The sequence below is a fragment of the Aulostomus chinensis genome, chromosome 1, assembly GCF_037954235.1.
Source record: "Aulostomus chinensis isolate RoL2024-O1b breed Wild chromosome 1, RoL_Achi_v1.0, whole genome shotgun sequence".
Lineage (NCBI taxonomy): Eukaryota > Metazoa > Chordata > Actinopteri > Syngnathiformes > Aulostomidae > Aulostomus > Aulostomus chinensis.
The window spans coordinates 52,613,071-52,638,395 of NC_141320.1; the positions used below are offsets into that span (position 1 = coordinate 52,613,071).

The 25,325-nt window shown below is 40.7% G+C and overlaps 1 protein-coding gene and 1 non-coding gene across 2 annotated transcripts in view; both read left to right on the forward strand.

Moving 5' to 3' along the window:
- Positions 1–25,325, forward strand: part of LOC147272180 (uncharacterized) — a 430,453-nt gene that overhangs the window by 151,880 nt on the left and 253,248 nt on the right. The gene's annotated exons all lie outside the window — the stretch shown is intronic.
- trnam-cau (transfer RNA methionine (anticodon CAU)) lies at positions 1,696–1,767 on the forward strand. Its single transcript has one exon. It is a non-coding gene; the product is annotated as a tRNA-Met (tRNA).

The following is a 25,325-nucleotide window of genomic DNA, read 5'->3' on the forward strand; positions in this document are numbered from 1 at the left end:
AGATTCAGTTGGTTAAGATTAAGATTAAGATTAAGGTTAGGCTGCACATAGAATGAAGTTGATCGAATGTTCTCATAAGAATAGCTGGGCACACCTGAGTGTGTTTACATGCAGACTTCCTCTTGTGACAACTGATGTCATTGGAAACCATCTTGAGGACATTTGGAGAAAGTTCAATCATTCAGCTGCAGTTACAGTGACTTACAACACTGCAACAACAACAAAAAAACACCCCTCCACAAACACTCTTGTCCAACCTTTGTGCCCAAATTTTCTCCTCATGAGGCACCAAATCAAGTCAAGTCAGTTTTATTTGTTTAGAACCAAATCACTACAAAAACAGCCATGAAGTTGATCTGGTTGGCACTGGTATTTTTTCTTGCTGCAGCTCATTTCCAGCTCTTAACAAGAGCTCAGGAGTGATTCAGGAGAAGAGTTTCAGAACAGCCCAGGTTGGGGACTGGAATTTTGAAGTTTCCCCTGGAACCAAACAACCTTGGGAGGTAAAACCTCCAATCCTAGCCACTCAGATGCAGCAGCAGAAGAAGCTGTCATCTACCCTGACAGTCAGAGCATCAAGTCAAGAAAACATCAACCATCTTGTATGTGGAGTCTGGATTCTTTTCTAGAATGAGACGGCAATGACAGTCCTGCCAAGTGACATCACTGACATGAATGGATGACTTCAGTCACGTGACTGGATGACTTCAGTCACATGACTGGATGACCTGAATGAATAAGAAATCAAATATAAAAATGCTTTATTTTAAGATCCAGAATATCTTGTGAATATCTGGAGCTTCATTCCAGCAGCAGACCTCCTCAGGTGATGACTTCATATTTGACATGTTTACCATTCAATGAGACTCATTGTCAGTCCATTGAAATCTACTGGTGTTCCTGGTGAGTTGATTTAACAACATGAGCTGACAGAATCTACGTTCAGGTAGGAACCACCACATCCAGGGGTCTGGACCTTAGAGCAGACAGAGCCATCAAAGTAGCAGACTAAGCTAGCAGACGTTAGCATTGAGAAGAAACTGATACCTGAGCCTACTTTTGGGTCTGGTCAAGTGATGACACAATAATGTGACATCATTTTCAGACTGACGCCTGCTCAGCACTGACCAAACACTGCCCAATTGCATTGTGGGAAATTTCTGCTTGGCTTGTGTCCATCAATACACACAAAGAAATTTATCTCATGCTGCCGTGACCCGGATTCGAACCCGGGTTGCTGCGGCCACAACGCAGAGTACTAACCACTATACGATCACGGCTTCCTCAACAGCAGTTTGAGCTTCGATGTCTTTGTCTCATTGAGTGTTGCGGCGAACAGCTGTTGAACAGCTGATGCGCGACTGCGGCGGCCCCTGATGCAGGAGACGGGCCAGGCGCCGTTCAGAAGGTGGTGGATATTATTCTTGGTGTTTTTAGGGCATGTTTCGGCCTGTCAAATCCTGATCGGGGCCAGTTTGGTTGTGTTGTCTGCAGCATTATAAAGGTGGGTCAAACAATTTAGGTTGAGACGAAGGACGGCACAGGCAGAGCAGACGCAGGTCTTCATTCCACCCGCAGAGCTGTAGAGCATGGATCATGTCAAGGACTAAATGAGGGGAAAGAGAGCAGGAGAGCAGGGCAGAGACAAAGACAGATAATGCTCTCCTAAAACAAGGACTGTTCCGTCAATGGTAGAGCAGAGTGGCGCAGAGGAAGCGTGCTGGGCCCATAACCCAGAGGTCGATGGATCGAAACCATCCTCTGCTAAAAGAAGAAAAATAAAATAAACCTGCATCTTTAGAAATATGTGTCTGTTAAAAAGAGGTTCATAAGGATATTTTCTTCCACCAGAATCACCAACCATTGTGAGAGTTAACAACAGTCCACTTCCTGACTGAAGCAAAAGTAGACTTCAAAAGGTTTTTCTGATTCAACATAGCAGCTAAATTTCCATTTCCATTTCCTGAACAGGACAGGTTAAAAAAAAGGGAATGTCATGACTTCCTCTGTATGTTAGAATATGAAATACTAAAAATGTTCATGCCCAGTTTTAAGTTAGAATTAAACTGAAAATACCAAAATCTCCCCTCTTCAATCCTGTCACTCAGTGTTGTAAACTGTTTCAAACAAATTCTACCGTTGAACAGTTCAAGTGTTTCTAATGAAGCTGAATGTTCTCCTCTGCTTTCCTCAATTGTGTTTCTTTCATGTCCTCCTGAGATCAAAGACAGAATTCTAGGTACAAATAAATATACTATCAAAGCCCCCTGATGACATTATCATCAATTCTGTCTTTGATCTGGAGGCTCTTGCTTTAATCTTGGCTTTGATCTAACTAATGTTTCCTGACAGGTTGCTGTTTGCACTCCAGAGCAACCAGTAGTTGATCCTATCAGACCAGTCTGATGAACGTAGCTTTTCACTGTCAGTGGAATCACTGGGAAAAGAAACTCCTCCTGTCAGATGAAGGCTTCACAGTGTTGAGGAGGGTTTGTTCAAATGATTCTAGAAGAATAAATCAAAACCTCATCATTGAACATGAACATTAATCACTGATGACTGTTTGAACTGAACCTACTGGATACTGTGGTGCCTGATGAGGAGACAACTTGGGTACAAAGTTGCAGAAGAGGGTTTTTGGAGAGGAGATTTAGATGAGATGGTTTCCAAATCAAATCGGTTGTCACAAGGGAAAGTCTGCATGGAAACACACACACACACACACACACACACACACACACACACACACACACACACACACACACACACACACACACACACAGAGTCCTACTGACTAACCCATGTTTTTCTTCACTTAAACCACCACTGGAGTATTGAAAGAGATTGCATGAGACACCATCAACTTAAATTAAAAACCCCTGACTGCCTTTAATTCCCTCCTGGCTGCAGGAAATTAGACAGACCAGCCCCCATAGCGGGCCTGCACGATGGTGCAGTGGTTAGCACTGTGCCCTCACAGCAAGAAGGTTCCGGGTTCGAGTCCTGGCTCGGGCGCGGGATCTTTCTGTGTGGAGTCTCCATGTTCTCCCCGTGCCTGCGTGCGTCCTCTCTGATACTCCAGCTTCCTCCCACAGTCCAAAAACATGCAATTTGGGGACGAGGCTGATTGGATTCTCTAAATTGACCGTAGGTATGAGTGTGAATGGTTGTTCGTCTCTGTGTGTTGGCCCTGTGATGGACTGGCGACCTGTCCAGGGTGAACCCCGCCTCTCGCCCATAGATGCTGGGATAGGCTCCAGCCCCCCCCCCCCGCGACCCTTACTAGTAAGGAATAAGCAGAAGATGACGATGGATGGCCCATAGAGTGGAGGTGAGACCACAACCATGCTCTACAATCAATATTTACATCAAACCAACAACAACTTAACCTGACTAAATATATACATGATTCCAGACTACTACACCAACTCAGTCATACATCCACATAATCATTCAATGAACCTTGTCTGTGATTGTACCACCTCCCCCATCTGGGAGCAAAGGTTTGCACCTACAGCTCTTAAGGAGCTTCCTTGGGCCACTCTCCCCTTTTGGCTCCACCCCCTTTAAGGAAACCACCAGGAAGAGGTGAGGACTGACCGTGATGACTGAAACTGCCAAATTTACATGAGACAAACTAGATCATCACTAAATACCAGGCCTTGCACAGTGATTACCACTGACTGACACTGGGGTCTTCATTTTCCACAGGCAGGATGGCCGGTCCCCCTGTGCTTCCCAGGTCCCCCCCTGGAACACATGGCATAGAAAATGTTTCACTTGTTTGCTGATTCAATAAACCTCACCATTAACATGTGTGTGATCCTCTAATTTACATAAACTCTTAATACCAAGACAAATGCTACCTTCAATTAATCATTGATGTCATGGAACCCTTGGTCTCCATTACATTGGTCAACCAGAGAAGCTTCAACTGGTGACGCTCATTAAACCATGCATGAAGGTCAAGCTGCATTATCTGCTGTGCTCCTTAACAGGGGAATTAGCTCCAATGGTAGAGCGCTAGCTAAGCATGTGAGCAGTAGAGGGATCGATGCCCTCCTTCTCAGAATACTTTAACTTGTTCTGTTGATCAGAGGAGCTGCTGGGTGTTGAATGCTGATGTTTGTCCACTGCTGTGATAAAGTGTCCCCAGCAAGTCATCACCCTGTAAAGCACCAAATAACAAAAGTTACACTTTACAAGTAGAACAGGTCCAGTTCAACACTCCTTAAATGAATTTACACCCAACAATTCTTCATGAGCAAGCATATCCTAGCTTAGGCCCAACTTTTCTTGGCGCTCTCCCAGATGCTTGGGAGCTTCTGGGGGAGCGCTAGTTGGGCCTAAGCCAGGAGCTAAGCTAAGTTGGTCTGCACCAGCTAGTGAGCATTGGCTAGCTCTCGCAGCTTTTGGTGCAGAGCCGCTGCAGGTCCAATTCAACATCGCTAAGCCTCACCTCCAACACAACAAGAAAACTACATTTAACACACTTATCAGTATCACTAAAGGAGGCAGAGGAGGAAGAAAACATGTGGCACTCTGAGCAGGAGAGAGGAGGACAAGAGGGAGAAGCCATCGTTAGCTTGGAGTGGAGAATTTACAAGGCAGAAAGACTGTTGCTACCAGAATGATGGTCTTTTAAACTTCAGCCAAATAAAGCAAGTAGGTATTAATTTTTGGTGGGTAATTAGTCAACGAAATAAGGAATTAGCAGGGAGGATCACACTTTAGCTAGCACAATGAAGCAAGGCTCTACGTTCAGCAACACAGAAAAAGGACTTGAGGTCACACGCTTCCTGCAACCAAGGTCAAAAATCCAGGACGGACGAAGGGGAGGACAACAAAGACAAAGACACAAGAAACAGAGATAATAACCATAAACTCCATAACAACCATAACAAATATAACCATACAGAACATATATCACAAATATAACAAGAAAGGCATTAAAAGATATGTCACCTCTGGTCAAATACCCTGATTTGCATTTGTGTCTCTCAGCATTTTCATTTTCATGTTAAAGCCTCCAGAATGAGGGGATGAATGCTGCAAAATGGAACAGCAACATTGAACCAAGTACAGGATTGGTGGGAGACTGATGGTCGCTGTTTGGGTTTTTGAAGAACAAGGAGGGCGTGGCTTCAAGTTGGATTCTCAGAGACTATTTCCCCAACCTCCACATTGGAATCTGCACTGCCATCCAGTCACATGACTGAAGTCATCCAGTCACATGACTGAAGTCATCTTGTCATGTCAGTGATGTCACTTGGCAGGACTGTCATTGCCGTCTCCTTCTTGAAAAGAATCCAGACTCCACCTGTGGCTCCATGATAACTGATGGACCTCTGGTTGGAGGCTGGACGATGATGTTTGGACTGGAAGGAAAACTCCTTGTCCAAATTCCATTGTGTTCAAGTTTAAAGTCCCACAATCAGAAGTAGCTGAATCTGACAGGTGGAGGTTTGGAACTACAAGATGGTGATGTTTTCTTGACTTGATGCTCTGACTGTCAGGGTAGATGACAGCTTCTTCTGCTGCTGCATCTGAGTGGCTATGATTGGAGCTTTTACCCTCCAAGGTTGTTTGGTTCCAGGGGAAATTTTAGAATTCCAGTCCCCAACCTGGGCTGTTCTGAAACTCTTCTCCTGAATCACTCCTGAGCTGCAGCAAGAACAAATACCAGTGCCAACCAGATCAACTTCATGGCTGCTAACAGCCTCAGACACTTGATTTCCATCAATCTGGAGCCAAGAAGGCCCTCACCTGTGGTTCTCCTCCAGGAGGGTCCAGGTTCTGCCATTGTGGCTCCTGGTGCCACTGCCAGAGAGACTCAGCTGCACACTGCAACATTTCAACAGGAGATTGACATTCCTTCAAATGTCCTGACATCTGATTCCAATGGTTCTGTTCCATCTTTATATTTTAAAATGAATCACACAATGAAAACTGCCTCAGCTGCTTTAAGAGAGAGAACAAGCTAAGAGATCTGAAACCAGTAAAATATGCTTTTCTGTGTGCAAACTAGTGAGGGGCATGGAAGGATGTTTTACCACCAATACAGAACCCAGATTTTAGTCATGTGATGAGATGGAGTCTCTGATTATGAAGTTAATGGACAAAATGTGAATTGAAAGAAAACACATTTCTTCAGCAGACTTTGATCCAACATTGAAGTTAGATTTTGGTGGCTGCTCCATGTTGGAGGAAACCAGGCGATGTTGGACCATCACAGGGAAGCTCCTTTGCCTCCTCTGCTGCCAGTTCAACCACTCACTCCCATCAGTGGAGAGCAGCTTCAACTGGGTTTGGAATTTACTATTGTGGATGCATAGGAATGTGGAGAAAATGTCCTTTGTCAGAAGTGGGATTCGAACCCACGCCTCCAGGAGAGACTGCGACCTGAACGCAGCGCTTTAGACCGCTCGGCCATCCTGACAGACACTGAAAGTTGCAGACTGAATTAATTCACTGACAAAGTAGAATTTTTTTTCCACAGGAGCTACTGGCTCCTTAGTTGTTGCATTTATTGTTAACATTAAACACACAGTCTGTGTTCATGGCAGTAAGAAACGAACCAGAACATTTGAACCACGTAACATCTCTTGATCAGTTTGTTACATGGGACACATTCCAGACAGGAAGGTCCTTCTGAGACTTGAACTGGGATCACTGGACCCAGAGTCCAGAGGGCTCACCATTCCACCATGGAACCAAACACAAGGAGGAGCTTCCTCTAAATACCACTTGACATCACCTGCAATCAACCTGGTTGGCGCTGTGGGATTGGTCTTTACTGCTGAGACAGAAAGAATCCTCCCACATTGGCTTCTTTTAACTGTCAACATTGGTTTGGCTCATTGGAACATTTTCAAACCCTCGTTGCTCAGATTTTACATGAATTTGATCATGACTTTAGACAAATGTTCTGTTCATTAATTAAATAATCACTTGAGTTATGAATTTAGTGAGTCAACCAGACTTGGTCCATGACAAAAGTTAGTCTGGTTATTATTCAGTTTCCAGTCAGTAGGGACACACACACACACACACACACACACACACACACACACACACACACACACACACACACACACACAGCCTGTCTTCAGTATAAAATGGTCTGTCACGTTCTCTCACGTTGGAAGATTTCTCTGACTCCATTGTGAATACAGAGATTCTTCATCTGCCACCTGAGTCTTGATCCACTGATTCCTCTGATCCACCTCTTTCTGCTCCAACAAGGCTGACATGGATCAGGTGGGTCCATGTCATCCAATCAGGAGGTTTCTCCTCTCAGTTAATTTTCTTCATCCCAGTTTAGATTGATTCTTCTCAGCCTGATGAAGGAGCATCTGATCAGGTGTTTGGCTGCTTGTTGGTTGTAATTCCATAGATTTTAATCTCAGATGTTATAGAATTAAGAATGCAATGGCAGTCCTGCCAAGTGACATCACTGACATGACAGGATGACCCAGTCATGTGACTGAAGGAGCTGAGAGCTTCTACACATCATTGTTGATGGTGTCTTCCACTGTAGTCAGCAGCCACAACTCCTCTATCAACACCTGTCAGAGACCTGCTGGAGGCCCCACTGAGGTTTGAACTGGGATCACTGGATTCAGAGTCCAGAGTGCTCACCATTCCACCATGGAACCATCAAAGAGGAAACGTGTGAGACAAACTATGGCACTAATCATGTACGAGGGACTGCAGTGGTTTTCTGGATCTAATTTCCACAAACAAATGATGATTTGGGGAAAGGTCTGACAAAGTCTGACAAACATACCCTGATTTTTTCACAAACAAATGATGATTTTTAGACAGTGACACAGGGCTCTTATTTTGGAGGGCCATCAGGATGTGAAATATCCCAGACCTCTGAGATCAGAGCTTTCACTTTGATCTCAGGGTCCTGAATTTGGAGGTTCCTTCTTTGGTCTCCAAGTTCTAACTCCCATCTGACTGAATCCTTTTTTTAATGAACTCCTCAGACCCTGATGATGTCAGGAAGAAATCCAGACATTCAGTTCTCATCTCAGCTGTTCTGACTGAGACGTCAAGCAGTCAGGAAAAAAGTGTTACGACCCAAAGTGGGACCTTTACAGGAGCTAACAAAGTGTCTTTTTTCCTAAACTACTTGAGGAACTGGTTAAACCAGTAAAATATGCATTTCTGTGTGCAGACCAGTGAGGAGCCTGGGTGAGTGGAAGGATGTTTACCACCAACACAGAACCCAGACTTTAGTCATGTGATGAGATGGAGACTCTGATGATGAAGTTAATGGACAAAATGTGAATTGAAGGATGAACACAAATGGGTTTTTGAACCAAACACATTTCTTCAGCAGACTTTGATCCAACATTGAAGTTAGAGTTTGGTGGCTGCTCCATGTTGGAGGAAACCAGGCAATGTTGGACCGTCACAGGGAAGCTCCTTTGCCTCCTCTGCTGCCAGTTCAACCACTCACTCCCATCAGTGGAGAGCAGCTTCAACTGGGTTTGGAATGTACCACTGTGGATGCATAGGAATGTGGAGAAAATGTCCTTTGTCAGAAGTGGGATTTGAACCCACGCCTCCAGGAGAGGCTGCGACCTGAACACAGCGCCTTAGACCGCTCGGCCATCCTGACAGACACTGAAAGGTGGAGACTGTAATATGAAATGAATTAATTCACTGACAAAGTAGAATTTTTTAAATTGTTAACATTAAACACACTGTCTGAGTTAATGGCAGGAAGAAATGAACCAGAACATTAGAACCACATTGCATCTCTTGATCAGTTTGTTACATGGGACACCTTCCAGACAGGAAGGTCCCACCAAGACTTGAACTGGGATCACTGGATCCAGAGTTCTCACCATTCCACCATGTAACCAAACACAAGGAGGAGGTTCCTCCAAATACCACTTGACATCACCTGCAATAAACCTGTTGCTATTTGGAGGTTCATCTTGCTCTTGTTCCAGACTACATTGGCAAAAGGATCATGAACCACAAGGAAATCATGGAACTCCAGATTGATTCAGGACTTTCTAACTCCATCGTATGACCTAGGAGCAAAGACTGGCCAGGCCTTCCTTAATTTATCAGTTAATTACTGCTTCAACAAACATGCCACTTAATTAAGTTACCAGAATTTCTCTCATTGAAAAACCCACCAGCCTGATTTCTTGACATGACATGAAAAATTCTCCAAGAACCCACAGTTGGGTGGAAAGATACCAGGTTGACCAGGAGGAGTCCTGCTCCTGAACCATGGATGGAACAAAGTCCACTGGAAAACTCAGCAGTTCCTGAGTGCCAGATCCATCCGGGAGCTTGGGTCTCCCCTTGACTGTGGTGATCCATGAGATCAAGGAGGACAGAGGGAAGAAGGATCCTGTTGGAGATCTCCTCCCTTCTTCCTCCACTTCACTACTACTTGGATGTCAGGAATATGAGGTACTTTACTCAAATGACGTATTAGGAGTTTCCTGTTTGACAAGAAGGAAGTCAGAGGTTCATCCCTCACTTGTTGGTGGTGCCCTCAACCTGCTGAGAGCATCACTTAGTTCTCTACAGAGAAACATGGCAGCTCTGCTGAAGGCTGCAGGAAACCTGCTGGAACTGAGACTTGGACTCAGGTCACTGGATTCAAAGTCCAGGGTGCCAACAGGTCCACCAGGGCATCTGTGCTTTACTTACCGTGTAAAAAGGACCACAGTGGTCGTCTGGTTTTAATTTAACAAACAAATACGGTTGAAAACTTTGAGACAGTGACACAGGGCTCTTATTTGAAGGGCCATGGGATGGGAAATATCCCAGACCTCTGAGATCAGAGCGCTCACTTTGATCTCAGGGTCCTGACTTTGGGGGTCCTTCCTTTGGTCTTCAAATACTTGTGGTTTTTATTGGCAGAACTTTCAACTTGCATGCAAAAAGAGAATCACAGTCAATGTAAACCCAGCAGACAGTGTTTATTTCTAATGAATCAGACAATCGCACAAATGAGAATGAAAGGAAAAAACAATGAAATGTTTTAAAATCCTTCTCCACTCTAAAGCTTTTTAAAGTTCATTTGAAGGTTCAAAGGTGGTGGTGAGGAGGTCACCCTGATCCTCCCTGTCGTCACTGCCAGGATTCTTTCTTCTGGTGCTGTGGTTCTTCTGATGAAGGGGGCGTGATGTTTGCTGTCTCAGGCTCCACCAAATGTCCTCTTTAGGACGCCACAATGTGGCCTCTTCACTGCTCCATCTTCCCTGCATCGGAGACACCAGGGTTCCTCCTGGTGCTGACCCCATCGTCCTTCTACCGAATGGTGCGGCCATGGATCCTCAGAGGACGCTGGGATCCTTCTTCTCATCAGAGCCAAAGTTTTTCCTGGAGGGTACAACAGGAGCTTTGTTGTAATGTTTTGCTCGGTGTTTCCTGCTCAGAGCGTCAGGATCTGTGACGCCATCTTGAGGTAGGGGGTCATCATCTTGTTGTGTGGTAGTGGATTCATTGATCTGCTGTTTCAACACATTCAAGTTCATTACCCTACAAGTCAAAGCACATTTGGTGTGGAGTTTTAGTTTCTGGCCTCAATCATAACGTGTGCCTTTCTTCTTCATGAACATTTCTCAGCTTTGTCAGTTTATTCTAGTTTTTCTTCCTCACTTTTCTATTCCATTGTTGTTGAAGATTCTACTGCAGGTTGGAGTTCCCTGTTGACTGAAGCAGAAACAGGAACAACAAGCTGGAGGCTGTCAGAGCTCCAAGTTGGGGGCTGATATCAAAGTAGGAGATGAACACATCCAGGTTAGCATCCCTCTCAGAAGCTGCTACTTTAGCTCTTCAGGATACAGCAGCCTAGCATAGCTTCATCTGGCCAGTTAGTGGCCCACTTTGATGTCTGGGATATCAGGTTCAAGGTTCTTCACAGCTCTGAATGAAGGCTTTCTAAAGTGTTAACCAGTACTCCAGTTGTAAAAAACAATCAGGGGGGATGGTAGATTTTGATGTTTAGGAACAGATCATTTGTGCTGATGACAGCGCATCAGGTGAGAGACCAACAGTGTACCCTTACTCCTCTAAAACAACATGCATGCTATGGATATTACCTGTCTGCTACTCCTGTCATTGATCTTGACCAAGCCCCCAGGCTGACACTGCTACCACTGCTCCTACATAGTTAGAGTCAAATGCAGAGGACATTTTCCCACCGGGTGCAAGTGCAACTTCATACTCATGATACCTATAAATCTGGGAATTCATCTATATTTTGAAACGAAACATTCTCAAGTCAAGTCCATTTTAATGAAAGTGCAAGAGCAAAAGAATGAAACAAATGTACTGTGGCAGGATAGCGCTACACTCCCCACCATGAGGGGCAGTGTGGCAGACGATAGTGAGTGGTCACCTAGAAATAGACCTGGTCCGACCCTTCTCCGTCCTTTCCACTTCCTCTCCCTCCTTTACAGAGCCGACAGCCGTGCGTGGTGGCGTCTCGCTGGTCAGCAGATCGGTTACAAACAAAGGTATGCATGCTTGCTCTGCTCCATTATTCAGTGTCCTGGGCCCCCTGTTTACTCCAGTTTTGCTCCGTCCAGCGGTGTGGTGTTACCGGGAGCTGGGCTGTCTCCCTTGGGCCGGTGTGTGCGTGGTGCGCTTTCTGTGGGTAAGACGCGTAGTTGTCTGCCTTTCATATCAAGCTGCCGATGGTCTGTGGTGTTCTGATTATCCTCTCCCGGCCATCGTTTGTGTAGTCTGGGCTGCGGGCTTCCTCCTCCTGCCTCGTCTGACGCCACGATTCTGCTCTCCGGTAGGAAATGTTTATTCTTAGCTTTTGTTATTCTGTAATGCCCTTCATCCACATTTTAATCAGGTTAACTTGTTTATTTTGCAGTGCGTAGCCGTCAATCGCTGCTGTGAGCCTCGCTGCTGTTTTGGTTCTTCTTCTTCTTCTTCTTCTCCTCTTCTTCAGTCTGGATTCTTGCTGATTCGACTCATAACGGCTCTGCTCCCAGTAACGGCAGTTAAAGCCGTGCACTATGGCCTTTATAAGAGCCTCAACGTGGGCCAAGAGAGGGCATCCCGACCCTCATCGGCGCTGAGCCATCCCCCTTGGAGCCTGGTTTTGATTAGAGGGGCAGACATTTCCTTAATTACTTGAGTTTATTCCTTTTCTATTTGTTATTTCTTTCTTTGAATTATTACTGTTAGTTTTTGTGGGTTACATTTGATTTATTGTTTAGAACCCTGATTATTATTATTATTATTATTATTATTATTAGTTCCTTTTGCTCCCCATTTTGATCATTTGGATTTAAAACAGTTTCTGTTGGGATATTTGGAGTAGTGATATTTGGTTCGTGTGTGAGGGTTGCCTTGATTTCATGTTTTTAATGGTGTTCTTTTCTTTGACAGGTGTTGAGGGCCCAGAGCGGCAGCGGTCCCCCTGGTGGTGGTTCCTTATTCATGATTATTTTTTGGTTTGCTGTGTCACGGCCGCAGTGTAGTTTTTTTGGATCCCTCCCTTTTCGTTACCGCTGTCATGGTAAGCCCCAGCCCTGTCCCCTGTTCCTTTCGGTAATTCCTCTTGCACTCCTTATTATATCCATTGGTATTCATTTAGTCTGTTGCTCATTTTAAACTATTTTTCTAATAAAAGTATTTTATAATTGGAAATCACGATCCTTTCCTGTTGTATCTCTCGAACTGTGTGCCTTTGTTCAAGTGGAAGCCTGGTCATTTTGAAATTTTGTTTATATCCTGGGGTGAAAGCCCCGAGGTGGCGTTGTTGGCAACTGTTCTCCACCGCTCGCCTTGCCACACTACGAACCTCAAAATAATGCGACAGTGATGTCGTAAGATTTGCTAATAAACTCAAAATGATGCTAACAGTAATGGAGTGAAAGTTTCGAATAACCTCAAAGTGATGCTGACAGTCATGTAGTAAGAGTTGTTACAAACCTCCAAATAATGCGAAAGTGATGTAGTAAGAATTGCGAATGAACTCAAGATTATTTCTAACAGTAATGTAGTGATAGTTGCTAAGAAACTCAGTGATGCTTACAGTAATGTAGAAAGAGTTTCGAACAACCTCAAAGTGATGCTGACGGTCATTTAGTAAGAGTTGCTATGAACTCAATTTAATGCTACAGTGATGTCGTGAGATTTGCTCAACAACTCAAAATGATGCTAACAGTAATGTAGTGATAGTTGCTAAGAAACTCACTGATGCTTACAGTAATGTAGTAAGAGTTTCGAACAACCTCAAAGTGATGCTGACAGTCATTTAGTAAGAGTTGCTAATGAACTCAAAGTGATGCTGACAGTAATGTAGTAAGAGTTGCTACGAACCTTAAAATAATGCAACAGAAATGTAGAAAGAGTTGCAACGAACCTCAAAATAATGCGACAGTGATGTCGGAAGAATTGCTAAAGATCTCAAAATGATGCGACAGTGATGTCAGAAGAATTGGTAATGGTCTCAAAATGATGCTAAAAGTAATGTAGTGATAGTTGCTAATAAACTCAAAGTGATGCTGACAGTAATGTAGTAAGAGTTGCTACGAACCTCAATATAATGCGACAGTGATGTCGGAAGAATTTCTAATGAACTCAAAATGATGCTAACAGTAATGTAGTGGTAGTTGCTAATCAAGTCAGTGATGCATACAGTAATGTAGTAAGTGTTTCGAATAACCTCAAAGTGATGCTGACAGTCATGTAGTAAGAGTTGCTACGAACCTCAAAATAATGCGACAATAATGTAGTAAAAGTTGCTATGAACCTCAAAATATTGCGACAGTGATGTCGGAAGAATTGCTCATGAACTTAAAATGATGCTAACAGTAATGTAGTGGTAGTTGCTAATCAAGTCAGTGATGCTTACAGTAATGTAGTAAGTGTTTCGAACAACCTCAAAGTGATGCTGACAGTCATATAGTAAGAGTTGCAACGAACCTCAAAATAATGCGACAGTGATGTCGGAAGAATTGCTTAAGATCTCAAAATGATGCGACAGTGATGTCAGAAGAATCGCTAATGAACTCAAGATGATGCTAACAGTAATGAAGTGAAAGTTGCTAAGAAACTCAGTGATGCTCACAGGAATGTAGAAAGAGTTTCGAACAACCTCAAAGTGATGCTGACAGTCATTTAGTAAGAGTTGCTAATGAACTCAATTCAATGCTACAGTGATGTCGTGAGAATTGCTCATAAACTCAAAATGATGCTAACAGTAATGTAGTGATAGTTGCTAAAAAACTCAAAGTGATGCTGACAGTAATGTAGTAAGAGTTGCTACGAACCTTAAAATAATGCAACAATAATGTAGTAAGAGTTGCTACAAACCTCAAAATGATGTGACAGTGATGTCAGAAGAATTGCAAATGAACTCAAAATGATGCTAACAGTAATGTAGTGATAGTTGCTAATCAAGTCAGTGATGCTTACAGTAATGTAGTAAGTGTTTCGAATAACCTCAAAGTGATGCTGACAGTCATGTAATAAGAGTTGCTACGAACCTCAATATAATGCGACAGTAATGTAGTAAAAGTTGCTACGAACCTCAAAATATTGCAACAGTGATGTCGGAAGAATAGCTAATGAACTCAAAATGATGCTAACAGTAATGTAGTGATAGTTGCTAATCAACTCAGTGATGCTTACAGTAATGTAGTAAGTGTTTCGAATAACCTCAAAGTGATGGTGACAGTCATGTAATAAGAGTTGCTACGAAGCTCAAAATAATGCGACAGTGATGTCGGAAGAATTGCTAATGATCTCAAAATGATGCGACAGTGATGTAGTAAGAATTGCTAATGAACTCAAAATGATGCTAACAGGAATGGAATGAAACTTTCGAATAACCTCAAAGTGATTCTGACAGTCATGTCGTAAGTGTTGCTAAAAACCTCAAAATAATGCGACAGTAATGTAGTAAAAGTTGCTACGAACCTCAAAATATTGCGACAGTGATGTCGGAAGAATTGCTAATGAACTCAAGATGATGTTAACAGTAATGTAGTGATACTTCCTAATCAAGTAAGTAATGCTTACAGTAATGTAGTAAGTGTTTCGAAGAACCTCAAAATGATGCTGACAGTCATGTAGTAAGAGTTGCTACGAACCTCAAAATAATGCGACAGTAATGTAGTATAAGTTGCTACAAACCTCAAAATATTGCGACAGTGATGTCGGAAGAATTGCTCATGAACTTAAAATGATGCTAACAGTAATGTAGTGGTAGTTGCTAATCAAGTCAGTGATGCTTACAGTAATGTAGTAAGTGTTTCGAACAACCTCAAAGTGATGCTGACAGTCATATAGTAAGAGTTGCTACGAACCTCAAAATAATGCGACAGTGATGTCGGAAGAATTGCTTAAGATCTCAAAATGATGCGACAGTGATGTCAGAAGAATCGCTAATGAACTCAAGATGATGCTAACAGTAATGTAGTGAAAGTTGCTAAGAAACTCAGTGATGCTTACAGGAATGTAGTAAGAGTTTCGAACAACCTCAAAGTGATGCTGACAGTCATTTAGTAAGAGTTGCTAATGAACTCAATTCAATGCTACAGTGATGTCGTGAGAATTGCTCATAAACTCAAAATGATGCTAACAGTAATGTAGTGATAGTTGCTAAAAAACTCAAAGTGATGCTGACAGTAATGTAGTAAGAGTTGCTACGAACCTTAAAATAATGCAACAATAATGTAGTAAGAGTTGCTACAAACCTCAAAATGATGTGACAGTGATGTCAGAAGAATTGCAAATGAACTCAAAATGATGCTAACAGTAATGTAGTGATAGTTGCTAATCAAGTCAGTGATGCTTACAGTAATGTAGTAAGTGTTTCGAATAACCTCAAAGTGATGCTGACAGTCATGTAATAAGAGTTGCTACGAACCTCAATATAATGCGACAGTAATGTAGTAAAAGTTGCTACGAACCTCAAAATATTGCAACAGTGATGTCGGAAGAATAGCTAATGAACTCAAAATGATGCTAACAGTAATGTAGTGATAGTTGCTAATCAACTCAGTGATGCTTACAGTAATGTAGTAAGTGTTTCGAATAACCTCAAAGTGATGGTGACAGTCATGTAATAAGAGTTGCTACGAACCTCAAAATAATGCGACAGTAATGTCGGAAGAATTGCTAAAGATCTCAAAATGATGCGACAGTGATGTAGTAAAAATTGCTCATGAACTCAAAATGATGCTAACAGTAATGGAGTGAACGTTTCAAATAACCTCAAAGTGATGCTGACAGTGTTGTACTAAGAGTGGCTACGAACCTCAAAATAATGCGACAGTGATGTCGGAAGAATTGCTAATGATCTCAAAATGATGCGACAGTGATGTAGTAAGAATTGCTAATGAACTCAAAATGATGCTAACAGGAATGGAATGAAATTTTCGAATAACCTCAAAGTGATTCTGACAGTCATGTCGTAAGTGTTGCTAAAAACCTCAAAATAATGCGACAGTGATGTCGGAAGAATTGGTAATGATCTCAAAATGATGCTAACAGTAATGGAGTGAACGTTTCAAACAACCTCAAAGTGATGCTGACAGTCATTTAGTAAGCATTGCTAATGAACTCAATTCAATGCTACAGTGATGTCGTGAGAATTGCTCATGAACTCAAAATAATGCTAACAGTAATGTAGTGAAAGTTGCTATTAAACTCAAAGTGATGCTGACAGTAATGTAGAAAGAGTTGCTACAAACCTTAAAATAATGCAACAATAATGTAGTAAGAGTTGCTACGAACCTTAAAATAATGTGACAGTGATGTCAGAAGAATTGCTAATGATCCCAAAATGATGCGACAGTGATGTAGTAAGAATTGCTAATGAACTCAAAATGATGCTAACAGTAATTGAGTGAAAGTTTCGAATAACCTCAAAGTGATGCTGACAGTCATGTAGTAAGAGTTGCTACGAACCTCAAAATAATGCGACAGTAATGTAGTAAAAGTTGCTACGAACCTCAAAATATTTCGAGTGATGTCGGAAGAATTGCTAATGAACTCAAAATGATGCTAACAGTAATGTAGTGATAGTTGCTAATCAAGTCAGTGATGATTACAGTAATGTAGTAAGTGTTTCGAACAACCTCAAAGTGATGCTGACAGTCATGTAGTAAGAGTTGCTACGAACCTCAAAATGATGTGACAGTGATGTCAGAAGAATTGGTAATGATCTCAAAATGATGCTAACAGTAATGGAGTGAACGTTTCGAATAACCTCAAAGTGATGCTGAAAGTCATGTACTAAGAGTTGCTACGAACCTCAAAATAATGCGACAGTAATGTAGTAAAAGTTGCTACAAACGTAAAAATATTTTGACAGTGATGTCGGAAGAATTGTTAATGGACTCAAAATGATGCTAACAGTAATGTAGTGATAGTTGCTAATCAAGTCAGTAATGCTTACAGTAATGTAGTAAGTGTTTTGAAGAACCTCAAAGTGATGCTGACAGTCATGTAGTAAGAATTGCTACGAACCTCAAAATAATGCAACAGTGATGTCAGAAGAATTGCAAAAGATCTCAAAATGATGCGAAAGTGATGTCAGAAGAATTGCTAATGATCTCAAAATGATGCTAACAGTAATGGAGTGAACGTTTCGAATAACCTCAAAGTGATTCTGACAGTCATGTCGTAAGTGTTGCTAAAAACCTCAAAATAATGCGACAGTAATGTAGTAAAAGTTGCTACGAACCTCAAAATATTGCGACAGTGATGTCGGAAGAATTGCTAATGAACTCAAAATGATGCTAACAGTAATGTAGTGATAGTTGCGAATCAACTCAGTGACGCTTACAGTAATGTAGTAAGTGTTTCGAATAACCTCAAAGTGATGCTGACAGTCATTTAGTAAGAGTTGCTACGAACCTCAAAATAATGCGACAGTGATGTCGGAAGAATTGCTTATGAACTTAAAATGATGCTAACAGTAATGTAGTGGTAGTTGCGAATCAACTCAGTGACGCTTACAGTAATGTAGTAAGTGTTTCGAACAACCTCAAAGTGATGCTGACAGTCATATAGTAAGAGTTGCTACGAACCTCAAAATAATGCGACAGTGATGTCGGAAGAATTGCTTAAGATCTCAAAATGATGCGACAGTGATGTCAGAAGAATCGCTAATGAACTCAAGATGATGCTAACAGTAATGTAGTGAAAGTTGCTAAGAAACTCAGTGATGCTTACAGGAATGTAGTAAGAGTTTCGAACAACCTCAAAGTGATGCTGACAGTCATTTAGTAAAAGTTGCTACGAACCTCAAAATATTGCAACAGTGATGTCGGAAGAATAGCTAATTAACTTAAAATGATGCTAACAGTAATGTAGTGATAGTTGCTAATCAACTCAGTGATGCTTACAGTAATGTAGTAAGTGTTTCAAATAACCTCAAAGTGATGGTGACAGTCATGTAATAAGAGTTGCTACGAAGCTCAAAATAATGCGACAGTGATGTCGGAAGAATTGCTAATGAACTCAAGATGATGTTAACAGTAATGTAGTGATACTTCCTAATCAAGTAAGTAATGCTTACAGTAATGTAGTAAGTGTTTCGAAGAACCTCAAAATGATGCTGACAGTCATGTAGTAAGAGTTGCTACGAACCTCAAAATAATGCGACAGTGATGTCAGAAGAATTGGGAATGATCTCAAAATGATGCTAACAGTAATGGAGTGAACGTTTCGAACAACCTCAAAGTGATGCTGACAGTCATTTAGTAAGAGTTGCTAATGAACTCAATTCAATGCTACAGTGATGTCATGAGAATTGCTCATGAACTCAAAATGATGCTAACAGTAATGTAGTGAAAGTTGCTATTAAACTCAAAGTGATGCTGACAGTAATGTAGTAAGAGTTGCTACAAACCTTAAAATAATGCAACAATAATGTAGTAAGAGTTGCTACGAACCTCAATATAATGTGACAGTGATGTCAGAAGAATTGCTAATGATCCCAAAATGATGCGACAGTGATGTAGTAAGAATTGCTAATGAACTCAAAATGATGCTAACAGTAATGGAGTGAAAGTTTCGAATAACCTCAAAGTGATGCTGACAGTCATGTAGTAAGAGTTGCTACGAACCTCAAAATAATGCGACAGTAATGTAGTAAAAGTTGCTACGAACCTCAAAATATTTCGAGTGATGTCGGAAGAATTGCTAATGAACTCAAAATGATGCTAACAGTAATGTAGTGATAGTTGCTAATCAAGTCAGTGATGCTTCCAGTAATGTAGTAAGTGTTTCGAACAACCTCAAAGTGATGCTGACAGTCATGTAGTAAGAGTTGCTACGAACCTCAAAATGATGTGACAGTGATGTCAGAAGAATTGGTAATGATCTCAAAATGATGCTAACAGTAATGGAGTGAACGTTTCGAATAACCTCAAAGTGATGCTGACAGTCATGTACTAAGAGTTGCTACGAACCTCAAAATAATGCGACAGTAATGTACTAAAAGTTGCTACAAACCTCAAAATATTTTGACAGTGATGTCGGAAGAATTGTTAATGGACTCAAAATGATGCTAACAGTAATGTAGTGATAGTTGTTAATCAAGTCAGTAATGCTTACAGTAATGTAGTAAGTGTTTCGAAGAACCTCCAAGTGATGCTGACAGTCATGTAGTAAGAATTGCTTCGAACCTCAAAATAATGCAACAGTGATGTCAGAAGAATTGCTAAAGATCTCAAAATGATGCGACAGTGATGTCAGAAGAATTGCTAATGATCTCAAAATGATGCTAACAGTAATGGAGTGAACGTTTCGAATAACCTCAAAGTGATTCTGACAGTCATGTCGTAAGTGTTGCTAAAAACCTAAAAATAATGCGACAGTAATGTAGTAAAAGTTGCTACGAACCTCAAAATATTGCGACAGTGATGTCGGAAGAATTGCTAATGAACTCAAAATGATGCTAACAGTAATGTAGTGATAGTTGCTTATCAACTCAGTGACGCTTACAGTAATGTAGTAAGTGTTTCGAATAACCTCAAAGTGATGTTGACAGTCATGTAGCAAGAGTTGCTACGAACCTCAAAATGATGTGACAGTGATGTCAGAAGAATTGCTAAAGATCTCAAAATGATGCGACAGTGATGTCAGAAGAATTGGTAATGATCTCAAAATGATGCTAACAGTAATGTAGTGATAGTTGCTAATAAACTCAAAGTTATGCTGACAGTAATGTAGTAAGAGTTGCTACGAACCTCAATATAATGCGACAGTGATGTCGGAAGAATTTCTAATGAACTCAAAATGATGCGAACAGTAATGTAGTGATAGTTGCTAATCAACTCAGTAATGCTTACAGTAATGTAGTAAGTGTTTCGAATAACCTCAAAGTGATGCTGACAGTCATGTAGTAAGAGTTGCTACGAACCTCAAAATAATGCGACAGTAATGTAGTATAAGTTGCTACGAACCTCAAAATATTGCGACAGTGATGTCGGAAGAATTGCTCATGAACTTAAAATGATGCTAACAGTAATGTAGTGGTAGTTGCTAATCAAGTCAGTGATGCTTACAGTAATGTAGTAAGTGTTTCGAACAACCTCAAAGTGATGCTGACAGTCATATAGTAAGAGTTGCTACGAACCTCAAAATAATGCGACAGTGATGTCGGAAGAATTGCTTAAGATCTCAAAATGATGCGACAGTGATGTCAGAAGAATCGCTAATGAACTCAAGATGATGCTAACAGTAATGTAGTGAAAGTTGCTAAGAAACTCAGTGATGCTTACAGGAATGTAGTAAGAGTTTCGAACAACCTCAAAGTGATGCTGACAGTCATGTAGTAAGAGTTGCTACGAACCTCAATATAATGCGACAGTTATGTAGTAAAAGTTGCTACGAACCTCAAAATATTGCAACAGTGATGTCGGAAGAATAGCTAATGAACTTAAAATGATGCTAACAGTAATGTAGTGATAGTTGCTAATCAACTCAGTGATGCTTACAGTAATGTAGTAAGTGTTTCGAATAACCTCAAAGTGATGCTGACAGTCATGTAGTAAGAGTTGCTACGAAGCTCAAAATAATGCGACAGTGATGTCGGAAGAATTGCTAAAGATCTCAAAATGATGGGACAGTGATGTAGTAAGAATTGCTCATGAACTCAAAATGATGCAAACAGTAATGGAGTGAACGTTTCGAATAACCTCAAAGTGATGCTGACAGTGTTGTATTAAGAGTTGCTACGAACCTCAAAATATTGCGACAGTGATGTCGGAAGAATTGCTAATGAACTCAAGATGATGTTAACAGTAATGTAGTGATACTTCCTAATCAAGAAATTAATGCTTAAAGTAATGTAGTAAGTGTTTTGAAGAACCTCAAAATGATGCTGACAGTCATGTAGTAAGAGTTGCTACGAACCTCAAAATAATGCGACAGTGATGTCAGAAGAATTGGTAATGATCTCAAAATGATGCTAACAGTAATGGAGTGAACGTTTCGAACAACCTCAAAGTGATGCTGAAAGTCATTTAGTAAGACTTGCTAATGAACTCAATTCAATGCTACAGTGATGTCGTGAGAATTGCTCATGAACTCATAATGATGGTAACAGTAATGTAGTGATAGTTGCTCATAAACTCAAAGTGATGCTGACAGTAATGTAGTAAGAGTTGCTACGAACCTAAAAATAATGCAACAATAATGTAGTAAGAGTTGCTACGAGCCTCAAAATGAAGTGACAGTGATGTCGGAAGAATTGCTAATGATCCCAAAATGATGCGACAGTGATGTAGTAAGAATTGCTAATGAACTCAAAATGATGCTAACAGTAATGGAGTGAAAGTTTCGAATAACCTCAAAGTGATGCTGACAGTCATGTAGTAAGAGTTGCGACGAACCTCAAAATAATGCGACAGTAATGTAGTAAAAGTTGCTACGAACCTCAAAATATTTCGAGTGATGTCGGAAGAATTGCTAATGAACTCAAAATGATGCTAACAGTAATGTAGTGATAGTTGCTAATCAAGTCAGTGATGATTACAGTAATGTAGTAAGTGTTTCGAACAACCTCAAAGTGATGCTGACAGTCATGTAGTAAGAGTTGCTACGAACCTCAAAATGATGCGAATGTGATGTCAGAAGAATTGGTAATGATCTCAAAATGATGCTAACAGTAATGGAGTGAACGTTTCGAATAACCTCAAAGTGATTCTGACAGTCATGTCGTAAGTGTTGCTAAAAACCTAAAAATAATGCGACAGTAATGTAGTAAAAGTTGCTACGAACCTCAAAATATTGCGACAGTGATGTCGGAAGAATTGCTAATGAACTCAAAATGATGCTAACAGTAATGTAGTGATAGTTGCGAATCAACTCAGTGACGCTTACAGTAATGGAGTAAGTGTTTCGAATAACCTCAAAGTGATGTTGACAGTCATGTAGCAAGAGTTGCTACGAACCTCAAAATGATGTGACAGTGATGTCAGAAGAATTGCTAAAGATCTCAAAATGATGCGACAGTGATGTCAGAAGAATTGGTAATGATCTCAAAATGATGCTAACAGTAATGTAGTGATAGTTGCTAATAAACTCAAAGTGATGCTGACAGTAATGTAGTAAGAGTTGCTACGAACCTCAATATAATGCGACAGTGATGTCGGAAGAATTGCTTAAGATCTCAAAATGATGCGACAGTGATGTCAGAAGAATCGCTAATGAACTCAAGATGATGCTAACAGTAATGTAGTGAAAGTTGCTAAGAAACTCAGTGATGCTTACAGGAATGTAGTAAGAGTTTCGAACAACCTCAAAGTGATGCTGACAGTCATTTAGTAAGAGTTGCTAATGAACTCAATTCAATGCTACAGTGATGTCGTGAGAATTGCTCATGAACTCAAAATGATGCTAACAGTAATGTAGTGATAGTTGCTAAAAAAGTCAAAGTGATGCTGACAGTAATGTAGTAAGTGTTTCGAATAACCTCAAAGTGATGCTGACAGTCATGTAGTAAGAGTTGCTACGAACCTCAATATAATGCGACAGTTATGGAGTAAAAGTTGCTACGAACCTCAAAATATTGCAACAGTGATGTCGGAAGAATAGCTAATGAACTTAAAATGATGCTAACAGTAATGTAGTGATAGTTGCTAATCAACTCAGTGATGCTTACAGTAATGTAGTAAGTGTTTCGAATAACCTCAAAGTGATGGTGACAGTCATGTAATAAGAGTTGCTACGAAGCTCAAAATAATGCGACAGTGATGTCGGAAGAATTGCTAAAGATCTCAAAATGATGGGACAGTGATGTAGTAAGAATTGCTCATGAACTCAAAATGATGCTAACAGTAATGGAGTGAACGTTTCGAATAACCTCAAAGTGATGCTGACAGTGTTGTACTAAGAGTTGCTACGAACCTCAAAATAATGCGACAGTGATGTCGGAAGAATTGCTAATGATCTCAAAATGATGCGACAGTGATGTAGTAAGAATTGCTAATGAACTCAAAATGATGCTAACAGGAATGGAATGAAACTTTCGAAAAACCTCAAAGTGATTCCGACAGTCATGTCGTAAGTGTTGCTAAAAACCTCAAAATAATGCGACAGTAATGTAGTAAAAGTTGCTACGAACCTCAAAATATTGCGACAGTGATGTCGGAAGAATTGCTAATGAACTCAAGATGATGTTAACAGTAATGTAGTGATACTTCCTAATCAAGTAAGTAATGCTTACAGTAATGTAGTAAGTGTTTTGAAGAACCTCAAAATGATGCTGACAGTCATGTAGTAAGAGTTGCTACGAACCTCAAAATAATGCGACAGTGATGTCAGAAGAATTGGTAATGATCTCAAAATGATGCTAACAGTAATGGAGTGAACGTTTCGAACAACCTCAAAGTGATGCTGACAGTCATTTAGTAAGACTTGCGAATGAACTCAATTCAATGCGACAGTGATGTCGTGAGAATTGCTCATGAACTCATAATGATGCTAACAGTAATGTAGTGATAGTTGCTAATAAACTCAAAGTGATGCTGACAGTAATGTAGTAAGAGTTGCTACGAACCTAAAAATAATGCAACAATAATGTAGTAAGAGTTGCTACGAGCCTCAAAATGATGTGACAGTGATGTCGGAAGAATTTCTAATGAACTCAAAATGATGCTAACAGTAATGTAGTGATAGTTGCTAATCAACTCAGTGATGCTTACCATAATGTAGTAAGTGTTTCAAATAACCTCAAAGTGATGGTGACAGTCATGTAGTAAGAGTTGCTACGAACCTCAAAATAATGCGACGGTGATGTCGGAAGAATTGCTAAAGATCTCAAAATGATGCGACAGTGATTAAGAAAGAATTGCTCATGAACTCAAAATGATGCTAACAGTAATGGAGTGAACGTTTCGAATAACCTCAAAGTGATGCTGACAGTCTTGTACTAAGAGTTGCTACGAACCTCAAAATAATGCGACAGTGATGTCGGAAGAATTGCTAATGATCTCAAAATGATGCGACAGTGATGTAGTAAGAATTGCGAATGAACTCAAAATGATGCTAAAAGTAATGGAGTGAAAGTTTCGAATAACCTCAAAGTGATGCTGACAGTCATGTAGTAAGAGTTGCTACGAACCTCAAAATAATGCGACAGTAATGTAGTAAAAGTTGCTACGAACCTCAAAATATTGCGACAGTGATGTCGGAAGAATTGCTCATGAACTTAAAATGATGCTAACAGTAATGTAGTGGTAGTTGCTAATCAAGTCAGTGATGATTACAGTAATGTAGTAAGTGTTTCGAACAACCTCAAAGTGATGCTGACAGTCATGTAGTAAGAGTTGCTACGAACCTCAAAATGATGCGACAGTGATGTCAGAAGAATTGGTAATGATCTCAAAATGATGCTAACAGTAATGGAGTGAACGTTTCGAAAAACCTCAAAGATATGCTGACAGTCATGTAGAAAGAGTTGCTACGAACCTCAAAATAATGCTACAGTAATGTAGTAAAAGTTGCTACGAACCTCAAAATATTGCGACAGTGATGTTGGAAGAATTGCTAATGAACTCAAAATGATGCTAACAGTAATGTAGTGATAGTTGCTAATCAACTCAGTGATGTTTACAGTAATGTAGTAAGTGTTTAGAATAACCTCAAAGTGATGCTGACAGTCTTGTACTAAGAGTTGCTACGAACCTCAAAATAATGCGACAGTGATGTCGGAAGAATTGCTAATGATCTCAAAATGATGCGACAGTGATGTAGTAAGAATTGCTAATGAACTCAAAATGATGCTAACAGTAATGGAGTGAAAGTTTCGAATAACCTCAAAGTGATGCTGACAGTCATGCACTAAGAGTTGGTAC